General features: G+C 51.8%; 1 protein-coding gene across 1 annotated transcript in view; it reads left to right on the top strand.

The window, feature by feature from the left end:
* LOC136996504 (SUN domain-containing protein 3-like) overlaps positions 1-12237 on the top strand; it is a 512910-nt gene that overhangs the window by 88737 nt on the left and 411936 nt on the right. The gene's annotated exons all lie outside the window — the stretch shown is intronic.

Here is a 12237-nt window from a genome sequence, read left to right as displayed (position 1 = left end):
TGCTGGATGGAGGAAGAGACGGCTCTACTGTTAGAGCTGGAAGAAAGATTTAAGACTGAGTGCTTTATCAATAAACTGATCAGGGAGCATTTGCCCACAAAAACGGCAAAGCAGATCAGCGACAAGAGACAACAGCTTGCGGCTGGTGCGAACGCATCGGCACCGCCAAGAAGAGTTGCAGCAATGCGCATAGGGGAGCCCCCAGTTGAGAGGGAGAAGATAGAGATGATAAGGATGGAATATAGGAAAGTGGTGGCGGAGAAGATACGAGCAGGTTCCCTGCCTGCAAGCCAAATGATCGCATGAGGGAGGATCTTAGAGGATGGCGAAGATGCCCGGAATGTCATCGAAGCATCAGCAGTAGAGTGGTTATCACAGCTGGTGCGGCACATCACCGTAGCAAAATTGAAACAATGTAGGAAGCATCAAGCAAGACCCACACCTGTGAGAGAGGAAAGAAGATGGATGAAGAAGAGGGCGGTGAAACGGGGGTTATACCTCCGATACCAGCGGCTCTTTGAGATAGATCGCAAGAAGCTCGCTGGTATCATCTTGGACAACATCGAAGCACTGAAGTGCCCCCTTCCAATGGGCGAGCTATATGGCTCGTTTCAGAGGAAGTGGGAGGAGGGATCCCCATACGTCAGCCTAGGTGCTTTCCGGAGTGCTGGTGTCATGGAGAACTCTGCATTCAAGAAAATGATCTCCCCAAAGGAGGTTCTGAAGAACATCGCGGAAATGAATAAGAACTCCATCCCCGGACCAGACGGCCTCTCCCTGAGGGATGTTATTCAAAAGGACCCTCAGGGCAGCCAGTTGGCTGAACTGTTAAACCTATGGCTGCTGGCTGGAAGGATCCCAGATGGGATCAAAGAATGTAGAACAATTTTAATACCAAAATCCGCCAATCTGAGCAAAATCGAGGACATGAACAACTGGCGACCCATTACCATCGGGTCTGTAATTTTAAGATTGTTCTCACGGATCCTAATGGCACGGCTGCGACGAGCCTGTCCAATTAACAGCCGCCAAAGAGGGTTTATTGCAGACCCAGGCTGTGCAGAAAATTTGAAGCTCCTGCAAGTGCTCATCAGGCACGCAAAGAAGGATCAAAAGACGCTGGCGGTCGTCTTCGTGGACCTGGCGAAAGCCTTTGATTCAGTCAATAACCATCACATCCTGGAGGTCCTCCGACAGAAGGGCGTTGATGATCATATAATTGACATCATCGCTGACTCATACAACAACTGTGCGACAAGGCTTGAGGTAGGGGAAACCTGCTTGGAGAAGGTTAAGATCTTCACCAGGATGAAGCAAGGCGATCCAATGTCCCCACTGTTGTTCAACCTATCAGTAGATACATTGTTATGTAAGTTGGAAGAGATCAAGGAAGGGTTTAAATATGGTAGCAGCTTGGTATCATCATTGGCGTTCACAGATGATCTGGTCCTGCTGAGCGACTCATGGGAGGGCATGCAGAAGAGTTTGCAGGTGGTGGAAGAGTTTTGTCATGCTACAGGGCTGAAGGTGCAAGCTGGAAAATGCCACGGGTTTTTAATAAGGCCCACGAAAGACTCTTACACCATTATTAACAACTGTGACCTGTGGGAAATTGAAGGGGCTCAACTCCATCTAATTGAGCCCAGCAGCTCCGAGAAGTACTTGGGCCTGGGAATAGACCCTTGGGTCGGACTCTCAAAGCCGGAGCTGAAAGAGAAGCTTGACACTTGGGTGAAGAACATTGGGGCAGCCCCATCAAAGCCACTGAAGAGGGTAGAAATCTTGAAGAGGTATGCAGTCCCACGGGTGCTGTATGCGGCAGATCACACGGGAGTGAACGCCTCCTACCTCCAGGCCCTGGACCTTGCCATTTGATCGGCAGTGAAGAGCTGGCTTCGCTTACCTCCCAGCACATGCGACGCCATCTTATATGCCAGCACAAGTGATGGCAGCTTGGGAATTGCGTGGCTGGCGAGCCAAATTCCAAATATACAGGCTCGCTGGTTGCATTGAGTTGCCCAGTCCTCTGATAACATCACGAGAAATATTGTTCTTGAAGAGGGGATTCAGAGGGAGTACAACAAAGCATGGATTGCCGCTGGAGGAAGGGCCGATAAGATTCCATCGACTGGAGAGGAACTTCCGATGACAATTCCGGTTGCACTGGGAGGCGGCGAGGCTTCATCCAAATGGGAGATGTCATCACCCAGAGTCATCTTTCCGGTTCCAAGCAAGTGGAGGAAAAGAGAATTAGAAAATTGGGCCAATCTAAGATCACAAGGCCGCGGTATAAAGAACTTTGAAAATGACAACATCAGTAATGGTTGGCTCGTTCATTACCAAGGTATTCCCCACAGAAAACTATTAACAGCAATACAGCTGCGGGCCGATGTCTATCCCACTAGGGAGTATTTGGCACGGGGGCTGGGAGAAGGGGCTCCGAAGGGGTGCAGGCATTGTCCTGCGGAGTGGGAAATTGTTCTCATATTATCGGATACTGCCTGGCAGTTCAGGAGGCACGGATTCGTAGGCATAACATCTTGTGTGGAATGCTGGCTGAAGAGGCCAAGAGACTGGGGTGGTTAGTATATATGGAACCGAACCGCAGGGATAACAACAATGAACTCTTTCAGCCGGACTTGGTTGTAGTTAAGGAGAATCGGGCGAAAGTAGTGGATGTAACTGTTCACTACGAAAGTGGGTTGTCATCTCTAGGTGACACTGCAGCAGAGAAAGTCCGGAAATACCAACATCTGGAAGAACAAGTGAAGGCGATGACCAATGCTGGAGAGGTGGAGTTCTTGGGATTCCCGATTGGTGCTAGAGGGAAGTGGTATAAAGGCAACGAGAGTCTCCTCACCGACCTTGGACTCTCTACCAGCCGCTTGAAGAGGACAGCGAGAACCTTCTCACAAAGGGCTCTCCTGTCCTCTGTTGACATTCTCCACATCTTTACAAGTAAAGGTAAGGGTGTTTGAAATTTTTAATTGGCTTGAATATATTGTGACTTTTCTAACGCAAAGTCCTTCTTCAGAAGGCAACAGTAAAATTCTTCACACAGACGACATGGGCTTGCTCAGTCTTCCGTACTGCTGAATTTGGCTATTGCCCAGCTCCCCTGTGGTCAAGCCTGGATAGTTGGGACGTGGGATCTGGTCCCCAAATGAGGCTTACTAAATTTGACTTGGGTGGACGGGCTGCCTACCAAGGCCAACCCGCAAAAGGTGCCACGGAATATTCCACGGTTCAATAATTAGCCAAACGCCTTGTCATCTCATTAGTGACGTGCATGACTGGATGAACGAGATTCCCACTGTCGCTACCTACTATCCAGCAAAACCAGAGCCAAGGGACTGGGTTTGTCAGAATCAGTGGGGAAGGAAGAGTCTGTTGAGCTTGACTCTAGTCTGGCACTGTGAAGAGACATGAGAGGTGTAGAATAAGTGGGAGGCTGCATGTGCACGTGACCCATGCCACGGCCCAGCCGCCTGTGAAATACCACTACTGTGATTGTTTTTTCACTTACCCAGTGAGGCGGGGGGGGGTGAGTCTCAAGGGGCTCTCATTTCTGGTGCCAAGTGCTTGGCACATGGAAGACCAGTGCTAACAGCAGTCCCTAGGGGGTAGACATCTGCATGCCCCAGGGCAGGAAGCCATCCTCTTCCCACAGGCTAGGGGAGGCTATGCCTGGATGATGCTGTGGATGAGGAGGAGCCAGGCACAGCCAGTGGAGGGCTGTGCAAGTGTGTGAGCGAGCGAATGAGTGAGTTTTTGGGAGTTGGGCCCGGAGGAGACGAGAACCTCATCCACGGGCCCTTGCGGCTGTGTGCAGGTGGGTACCATGGTGGTACCTCACTGTGCTGCTGCGCACGTGTATTGGAGGCCCCCCTGCTGTCCTCCCCACTCTGTGGCGGTGATCTGCCATCACTGCGCCTCTTCCCCCTTGTCCTGGCAGGGGCCTTGCAACCTCCTCCCTCCGGCAGCCAGTGGGCGCGTGCCCGCTGGCTCTGTCTTGTCTCGGGCCTCCTCCGGGACTCAAAGCGTGAGGGGTGGGTGCCGGACTCATCTCCATCCATTTGCAACCTCAAATCAGACGTGGTGACCCACTGAATTTATGCATAGTAGTCAGCGGAGGAGAAGAAATTAACCAGGATTCCCTCAGTAACAGTGAGCGAAGAGGGAAGAGTCCAGCGCCGAATCCCCATCCCGTGATGGGGCGCGGAAATGTGGCGTACAGAAGCTCCCATCCCCAGCACCACTCCTGGGGGAGCCCAAGCCCTTCTGATCGAGGCCCAGCCCGTGGATGGTGTGAGTCCCTTAGTGGCCCTCCGGGACACTGGGACTGGGGCTTCTTTGAGTTGGGTTGCTTGGGAATGCAGTCCAAAGTGGGTGGTAAGCTCTATTGAAGGTTAAGTACCGGCATGAGACCAATAGTCAACAAGTAATGTGAGGGAAAGTTGAAAAGAACTTTGAAGAGAAAGAAGTCAAGAGGGCATGAAACCATTAAGAGGTAAATGGGTGGGGTCCGTGCAGTCATTCCAGAGGATTCAACCTGTCAGTCTTGGTCAGGCAACTCGGATCTCAGCCGATGCCCACCTCTGCCTCCCCTCCGTCCCCCTTGCGGGGGCGGGCCAAGGGGTTTGCGGGCTGGTTGCCGGCCCCTGTTGGGCACGTTTCCCCCATGGCGGTTCGTCATGACTTGCTCCGTGTTGGCTGGGAAGGCCTGGTGGGCAGGTGGCTCGCATGCGTGCAGTAGTGAGTGTTACAGCCTCTGGGCAGCAGCTCTCACCGAATCCCAGGACTGAAGGAGAGGTCTGCCACCGTGCCTTCCCCTGCGGCAGTTTCCTGCACCCCAGCAGCCATGGCGGCGGTGCTTTACTCCCCAGCGCTGCTTGTGAGGGGTGGAGGGGCAGTGGTGGTGAGGGGTGGCCCATGCAGGGGATGGGCCCCCCAGTCCCCAGCACGACTGTCAACTGGGGTGGACTGTCCTCAGTGCACCCCTCTTGCTTCGCACTGCCAGGCAGGGTGTGGCGATGCTTGGGTGCCTCGGGTCTGTGGCGATGTCACCTACCTACCCAACCTGTCTTGAAACATGGACCAAGGAGTCTAGCACGTGCATGAGTCAACAGCTTAGTCAATGGTCCGTGGCGCAGGGAAGATGAGGACCTGTGCCCTCCACCCGCCCTGGGTGCGGGGAGGGGGGTTGGGCGCAGGGTGGTGACTCTGGACATGGCCAGGCCCTTCCTGTGGATTGCCCCAGCTGTGGCGGCACTGTCCACCCTCTCCCTCCCTCCTCCCTGAGCCCCAGCAGCTGCCACCGCCCACCCCTCCACCCGTCCACGGGACTGGGGGTGCCCCTGCACAAGCGCAGCTGCTGGTGACAAGGGGGGGGAGCCAGGGTCCCCGGGCCAGTGCCCCGACTTGGCCGGCGCCTAGAGGCCGAATTAGAACTGGTGCAGACCAGGGGAATCCAACTGTTCAATTAAAACAAAGCATCACAAAGGCCCGTGGCAGGTGTTGATGCGATGTGATTTCTGCCCAGTCCTCTGAAGGTCAAAGGGAAGACATTCAATGAAGTGTGGGTAAATGGCGGGAGTAACTATGACTCTCTTGAGACGGGGCCATAGTTACTAACTGGGCTTAGCTGCAGAGGCTACACCTCCTCGTGGTCCCGCTGGATGCCCATTCGTGGGTAACCGAGTTGGCCTCTGCCCCAGTGTGTTTGTGCGATGTTATAGTTACTTCCTCCCTATCGACTGGCATCACCGACCACTCGATAGTAAATTCAGGTGAATCTAAATTTATTCGACCACGAACTAGTACAGTAGTCTTGTGTCCAAAGCCCTTTGCCTGAGGGCTGACTTAAGGCATCGCAGTTGAACTTGGGGGCTGGTTCTTCTGGTTATATCCCGAACCCCCACAGTCATGTTGAACAATTGAATAAGGTCTTGGTTGTGAATCTTGTCTCGGTGGCCACCCAGACGGGAAAATTTCCCCGTGAGATCATAAGGGAATGCCCTGCGAGGTTAACACCTGAGGAGGTGGATCACCTATCCGAAAATGTGACGTTTTGTAATTTGGATTTGGTCAGTTGGGGAGGGATTTATCCTGAACCAACCTCTGACTGTGTAAAAGATCTGCCAGAGGCTGATGAGGTCCTGGCACGCGTTGGATCACCTCTGATGAACGGAGGTGAAGGACAATGCCCTCACCCTTTCGGAACCCCTTTCCCCAAGCCCCGCGCCCAATACTCTCTAGTGGGGTAGACATTGGCACGTAACTGTATTGCTGTTAACAACTTCCTTTGGGGAATACCCCAATAATGTATGAGCCAGTCATTGCTGATGTTATCAAAGTTCTTAATGCTGCAGCCTTGCGATCTTAGATTGGCCCAGTTGTCTAACTCTCCTTTTCTCCACTTGCTAGGAACTGGAGAGATGACCCTGGGAGCTGACATCTCCTGCTTGGATGCCACCTCGCCGCCTGCCAGTACGGCCGAATTTGTGGCAGGGAGTTCATCCCCAACTGATGGAATCTTGTCCATTCTTCCACCGCCGATCGAATGGCAAGGTCCAGAGTCTGGAGGTATGAGGCGTTCACTCCCGCATGATCTGTCGCATACAGCAGTTGCAGGACTGCATACCTTTTCAAGATTTCTGCCTTTTGAAGTGATTTTTAACGGGGCCACCCCGATGTTCTTCACCCAGGTGTCAAGCTTTTCCTGCAGCTCCGGTTTCAAGAGTCCAACCCATGGGTCTACTCCCAGGCCCAAGTACTTCTCGGAACTGCCGGGCTCAATCAGATGGAGCTGAGCCCCTTCAATTTCCTACAGGTCACAGTTGTTAATAACGGTGTAAGAGTCTTTAGTGGGCCTTATCAAAATCCTGTGGCATACTCCTGCTTGCACCTTCAGCCCTGTAGTATGGCAAAACTCCTCCACCACTTGAATACTCTTCTGCATGCCATCCCACGAATCGCTCAGCAGGATCAGATCATCCACGAACGCCAATGATGATACAGAGCTGTTGCTATATTTGAAACCTTCCTTGATCTCCTCCAATGTACACAACAGTGGATCTACTGCTAGGTTGAACAATAACGGGGACATTGGGTCTCCTTGCTTCACCCTGGTGAGGATCTTCACCTTCTCAGAGCGACTTTCCCCTACCTCAAGCCTTGTTGCACAGTTGTCATACATATCGGCAATGATGTCAAGTATATGACAATCGAGGCCTTTTTGTTTGAGGACCTCCAGGATATGATGATGGTGGACCGAATCAAAGGCTTTCGCCAGGTCCACGAAAACGACCGCCAGCGTCTTGTGATCTTTCTTTGCATGCTGAATAAGCACCTGCAGAAGCTTGAGATTTTCCGCACAGCTTGGGGCTGCAGTAAACCCTCTTTGGCGGCTGTTACTCGGGCAGGCTCGTCGCAGCCATGCTGTTGAGATCCGTGAGAACAATCTTAAAATTACAGACCCAATGGTAATGGTTCGCCAGTTGTTCATGTCCTCAATTTTACTCGGATCAGCGGATTTTGGTATTAAAATCATTCTGCATTCTTTGATCCTATCTGGGATCCTTCCGGATAGCAGCCATAGATTGAACAATTCAGCCAACTGGCTGCCCTGAGGCTCCTTTTGAATAACATCCCTCAGGGAGAGGCCATCTGGTCCGGGGATGGAGTTATTCATTTCCGCGATGTTCTTCAGAACCTCCTTTGGGGAGAGCATTTTCTTGAATGCAGAGTTCTCCATGACACCAGCACTCCGGAAAGCACCTAGGCTGACATATGGCGATCCCTCCTCCCGCTTCCTCTGAAACGAGCCATATAGCTCGCCCATTGGAAGGGGGCACTTCAGTGCCTCAAAGTTGTCCAAAATGATACCAGCGAGCTTCTTGCGATCTGTCTCAAAGAGCTGCTGGTATTGGAGGTACAACCTCCGTTTCACTGCCCTCTTCTTCATCCATCTTCTTTCCTCTCTCACAGGCGCGGGTCTTGCTTGATGCTTCCTACATTGTTTCAATTTTGCTACGGCGATGTGCCACGCCAGCTGTGATAACCACTCTACTGCTGATGCTTCGATGACATTCCGGGTGTCTTTGCCATCCTCTAAGATCCTCCTACATGCGATCATTTGGCTTGCAGGCAGGGAACCAGCTCGTATCTTCTCCGCCACCACTTTTCTATATTCCATCCTTATCATCTCTATCTTCTCCCTCTCAACCGGGGGCTCCCCTATGCGCATTGCTGCAACTCTTCTTGGCGGTGCCGATGCGTTCGCACCAGCCGCAAGCTGTCATCTTTTGTCGCTGATCTGCTTTGCTGTTTTTGTGGGCAAATGTTCCCCGATCAGTTTATTGATAAAGCACTCGGTCTTGTATCTTTCTTCCAACTCTAGCAGTAGAGCTGTCTCTTCTTCTGTCCAGCAGCTCTTATGCATGCCTCACAGACTCTTTTCCTTTGGTCGAGACACTTCAATCCATTCCAAGTTCCTAGTTTGCGGGTGCACGAGTCTCTTGTGTTGTGACAGGCCACTCTTGGTCTTAAACTATTGGTCACATTACCCACATCGCCATATAGCAGGGTCCTCCGGGGCATCCTCTTCTCTTTGGAGATCTTGGGCTCCCTGGCACTTCGGGAAGTGGCAGGCGATACTATGATGTTTAACATTAGTTTTCCCACATTGGGAACACTGGAAGAGAATTCTTCACTGGCCATGGGCCCTCTTTAGACGGTCAATTAGGGCTGCAGCTTTCCCCATCCTGGTGCCACAGCACGGACATGCTGGGTGTTGATCAGGGATCTTCACGACTGGCATTCCCACATCAGTCGTTCCCCCCACGGCACCAAGGATGGGACTTACTCTATCTGTTGAAGCAATTGCGGGGCCAGAGGGAGATCTCGGCTCCACGTCTACCACATCCTCCTGCGGTGCTTCTTCAGCTCCGGTCATCAAAGGTGATCCAATGGGTTCCAAGACCTCATCAACCTCTGGCAGATGTTTAATGCAATCCCAGGTTGGTTTGGGACAAGTCCCTTCCCAACCGGCCAAGTCTGAATTATAAAATGTCAAATTTTGGGACAGGTGAACCACTTCCTCAGATGTTACTCTCGCAGGACATACCCTAACGATTTCAGGGAGAGTTTCTCCCATCTGGGTGGCCACCAAGACAAAGTTGACAACCCAAGACCTTACAAGGTTGTTCATCATGACTGCGGGGGTTCGGGATATAACCAGATGAACCAGCCCCCAAGTCCACCTGATATGCCTTACGTTAGCCCTCAGGCCAAGGGCTTTGGACCCACGACTACTTTACTAGTTTGCGCTCGAATAAATTTAGATTCACCTGGAATTACTATCGACTGGTCGGTGACTCCACTCGATAGGGTGGAAGTAGCTATAACACCGAACAACACACTGGGGCAGAGGCCAACTCAGTGACCCACGAATGGGCACCCAGCGGGACCGCAAGGAGGTGTGAACTCTACAGCTAAGCCCAGTTAGTAGCTATGGCCCAATTATTGAACCATGGAACATTCCATGGCACCTTTTCCGAGTTGGGCTTGGTAGGTGGCCCGTCCGCCCAGGTCAAATTTGGTGAGTGTCATCTGGGGACTAGATCCCACATCCCAACTATCCAGGCTCAACCACAAGGGAGCCGGGCAAGAGCAAAATTCAGCGATACAGAAGACAGAGCAAGCCCCATGTCTTCTGTGTGAAGAATTGTACTGTTGCCTTCCGAAGAAGGACTTTGTATACACAAAGTCACAACATATATGCCAGTCAAAAAAAGATTTAAACATCCTTACCTTTACTTGTAAAGATGTGGAGAATATCCACTGAGGACAGGAGCGCCCTTTGTGAAAAGAGTCTCGCTGTCCTCTTCAAGCGGCTGGTAGAGAGTCCAAGGTCGGTGAGGAGACTCTCATTGCCTTTATACCACTTCCCTCTAGTGCCAATCGGGAATCCCAGGAACTCCACCTCTCCCACATTCGTCATCTCCTTCACTTGTTCTTCCAGATGTTGGTATTACTGGACTTTCTCTGCTGCAGCATCACCTAGAGATGACAACCCACTTTCGTAGTGAACAGTTACATCCACTACTTTTGCCCGATTCTCCTTAACTACAACCAAGTCCGGCTTAAAGAGTTCATTGTTGTTATCCCTGCGGTTCGGTTCCATATATACCAACCACCCCAGTCTCTTAGCCTCTTCAGCCAGCATTCCACATAAGATGTTATGCCTACGAATTCGGGCCTCCTGAACCGCCGGGCAGTATCCGATGATATGAGAACAAGTTTCCCATTCTGCAGGACAATGCCTGCACCCCTTCGGAGCCCCTTCTCCCAGCCCCCGTGCCAAATACTCCCTAGTGGGATAGACATCGGCCCGCAGCTGTATTGCTGTTAATAGTTTTCTGTGGGTAATACCTTGGTAATGAACGAGCCAACCATTACTGATGTTGTCATTTTCAAAGTTCTTTATACCGCGGCCTTGTGATCTTAGATTGGCCCAATTTTCTAATTCTCTTTTCCTCCACTTGCTTGGAACCGGAAAGATGACTCTGGGTGATGACATCTCCCATTTGGATGAAGCCTCGCCGCCTCCCAGTGCAACCGGAATTGTCATCGGAAGTTCCTCTCCAGTCGATGGAATCTTATCGGCCCTTCCTCCAGCGGCAATCCATGCTTTGTTGTACTCCCTCTGAATCCCCTCTTCAAGAACAATATTTCTCGTGATGTTATCAGAGGACTGGGCAACTCAATGCAACCAGCGAGCCTGTATATTTGGAATTTGGCTCGCCAGCCACGCAATTCCCAAGCTGCCATCACTTGTGCTGGCATATAAGATGGCGTCGCATGTGCTGGGAGGTAAGCGAAGCCAGCTCTTCACTGCCGATCAAATGGCAAGGTCCAGGGCCTGGAGGTAGGAGGCGTTCACTCCCGTGTGATCTGCCGCATACAGCACCCGTGGGACTGCATACCTCTTCAAGATTTCTACCCTCTTCAGTGGCTTTGATGGGGCTGCCCCAATGTTCTTCACCCAAGTGTCAAGCTTCTCTTTCAGCTCCGGCTTTGAGAGTCCGACCCAAGGGTCTATTCCCAGGCCCAAGTACTTCTCGGAGCTGCTGGGCTCAATTAGATGGAGTTGAGCCCGTTCAATTTCCCACGGGACACAGTTGTTAATAATGGTGTAAGAGTCTTTTGTGGGCCTTATTAAAAACCTGTGGCATTTTCCAGCTTGCACCTTCAGCCCTGTAGCGTGACAAAACTCTTCCACCACCTGCAAACTCTTCTGCATGCCCTCCCACGAGTCACCCAGCAGAACCAGATCATCTGCAAACACCAATGATGATACCAAGCTGTTACCATATTTAAATCCTTCCTTGATCTCTTCCAACTTGCATAGCAGTGGATCTACTGCTAGGTTGAACAACAGTGGGGACATTGGACCGCCTTGCTTCACCCCGGTGAGGATCTTAACCTTCTCCAAGCAGGTCTCCCCAACCTCAAGCCTTGTCGCACAGTTGTTGTATGAGTCAGCGATGATGTCAATTATATGATCATCAATGCCTTTCTGTTGGAGGACCTCCAGGATGTGATGATGATTGACCAAATCAAAGGCTTTCGCCAGGTCCACGAAGATGACCGCCAGCATCTTATGGTCTTTCTTTGCGTGCCTGATGAGCACTTGCAGGAGCTTCAGGTTTTCCGCACAGCCTGGGTCTGCAATAAACCCTCTTTGGCGGCTGTTAATCGGGCAGGCTCGCCGCAGTCGTGCTGTTAGGATCCGTGAGAACAGTCTTAGGATTACCGACCCGATGGTAATGGGCCACTCTCATGTCTCTTCACAGCGCCAGACGAGAGTCAAGCTCAACAGGGTCTTCCTTTCCCGCTGATTCCGCCAAGCCCGTTCCCTTGGCTGTGGTTTCGCTGGATAGTAGGTAGCGACAGTGGGAATCTCGTTCATGCATTCATGAGCGTCACTAATTAGATGACGAGGCATTTGGCTATTCACGAATCCTGCAGTACGCAGGGCACCTTTTCCGGGTTGGGATTGGTAGGTGGCCCGTCCGCCCGAGTCACGTCAGGTAGTGCGCGTCATAGGAGAACGGAAGCAACATCTGCATCAGATGGAAGTGCCAGAATTAGGGGCTGGTGCAGCCGATGTTATTTGGGCTGCCCGATCTTACACCCCACAGATGTGCTAACCGCTCCAACGTCCCTCCAGCT

This window comes from Apteryx mantelli, unplaced genomic scaffold (assembly GCF_036417845.1).
Source record: "Apteryx mantelli isolate bAptMan1 unplaced genomic scaffold, bAptMan1.hap1 HAP1_SCAFFOLD_40, whole genome shotgun sequence".
In the NCBI taxonomy this organism is placed as follows: domain Eukaryota; kingdom Metazoa; phylum Chordata; class Aves; order Apterygiformes; family Apterygidae; genus Apteryx; species Apteryx mantelli.
The sequence above is the reverse complement of the archived record's forward strand: the minus strand, read 5'-3'. Positions and strand labels throughout refer to the sequence as shown.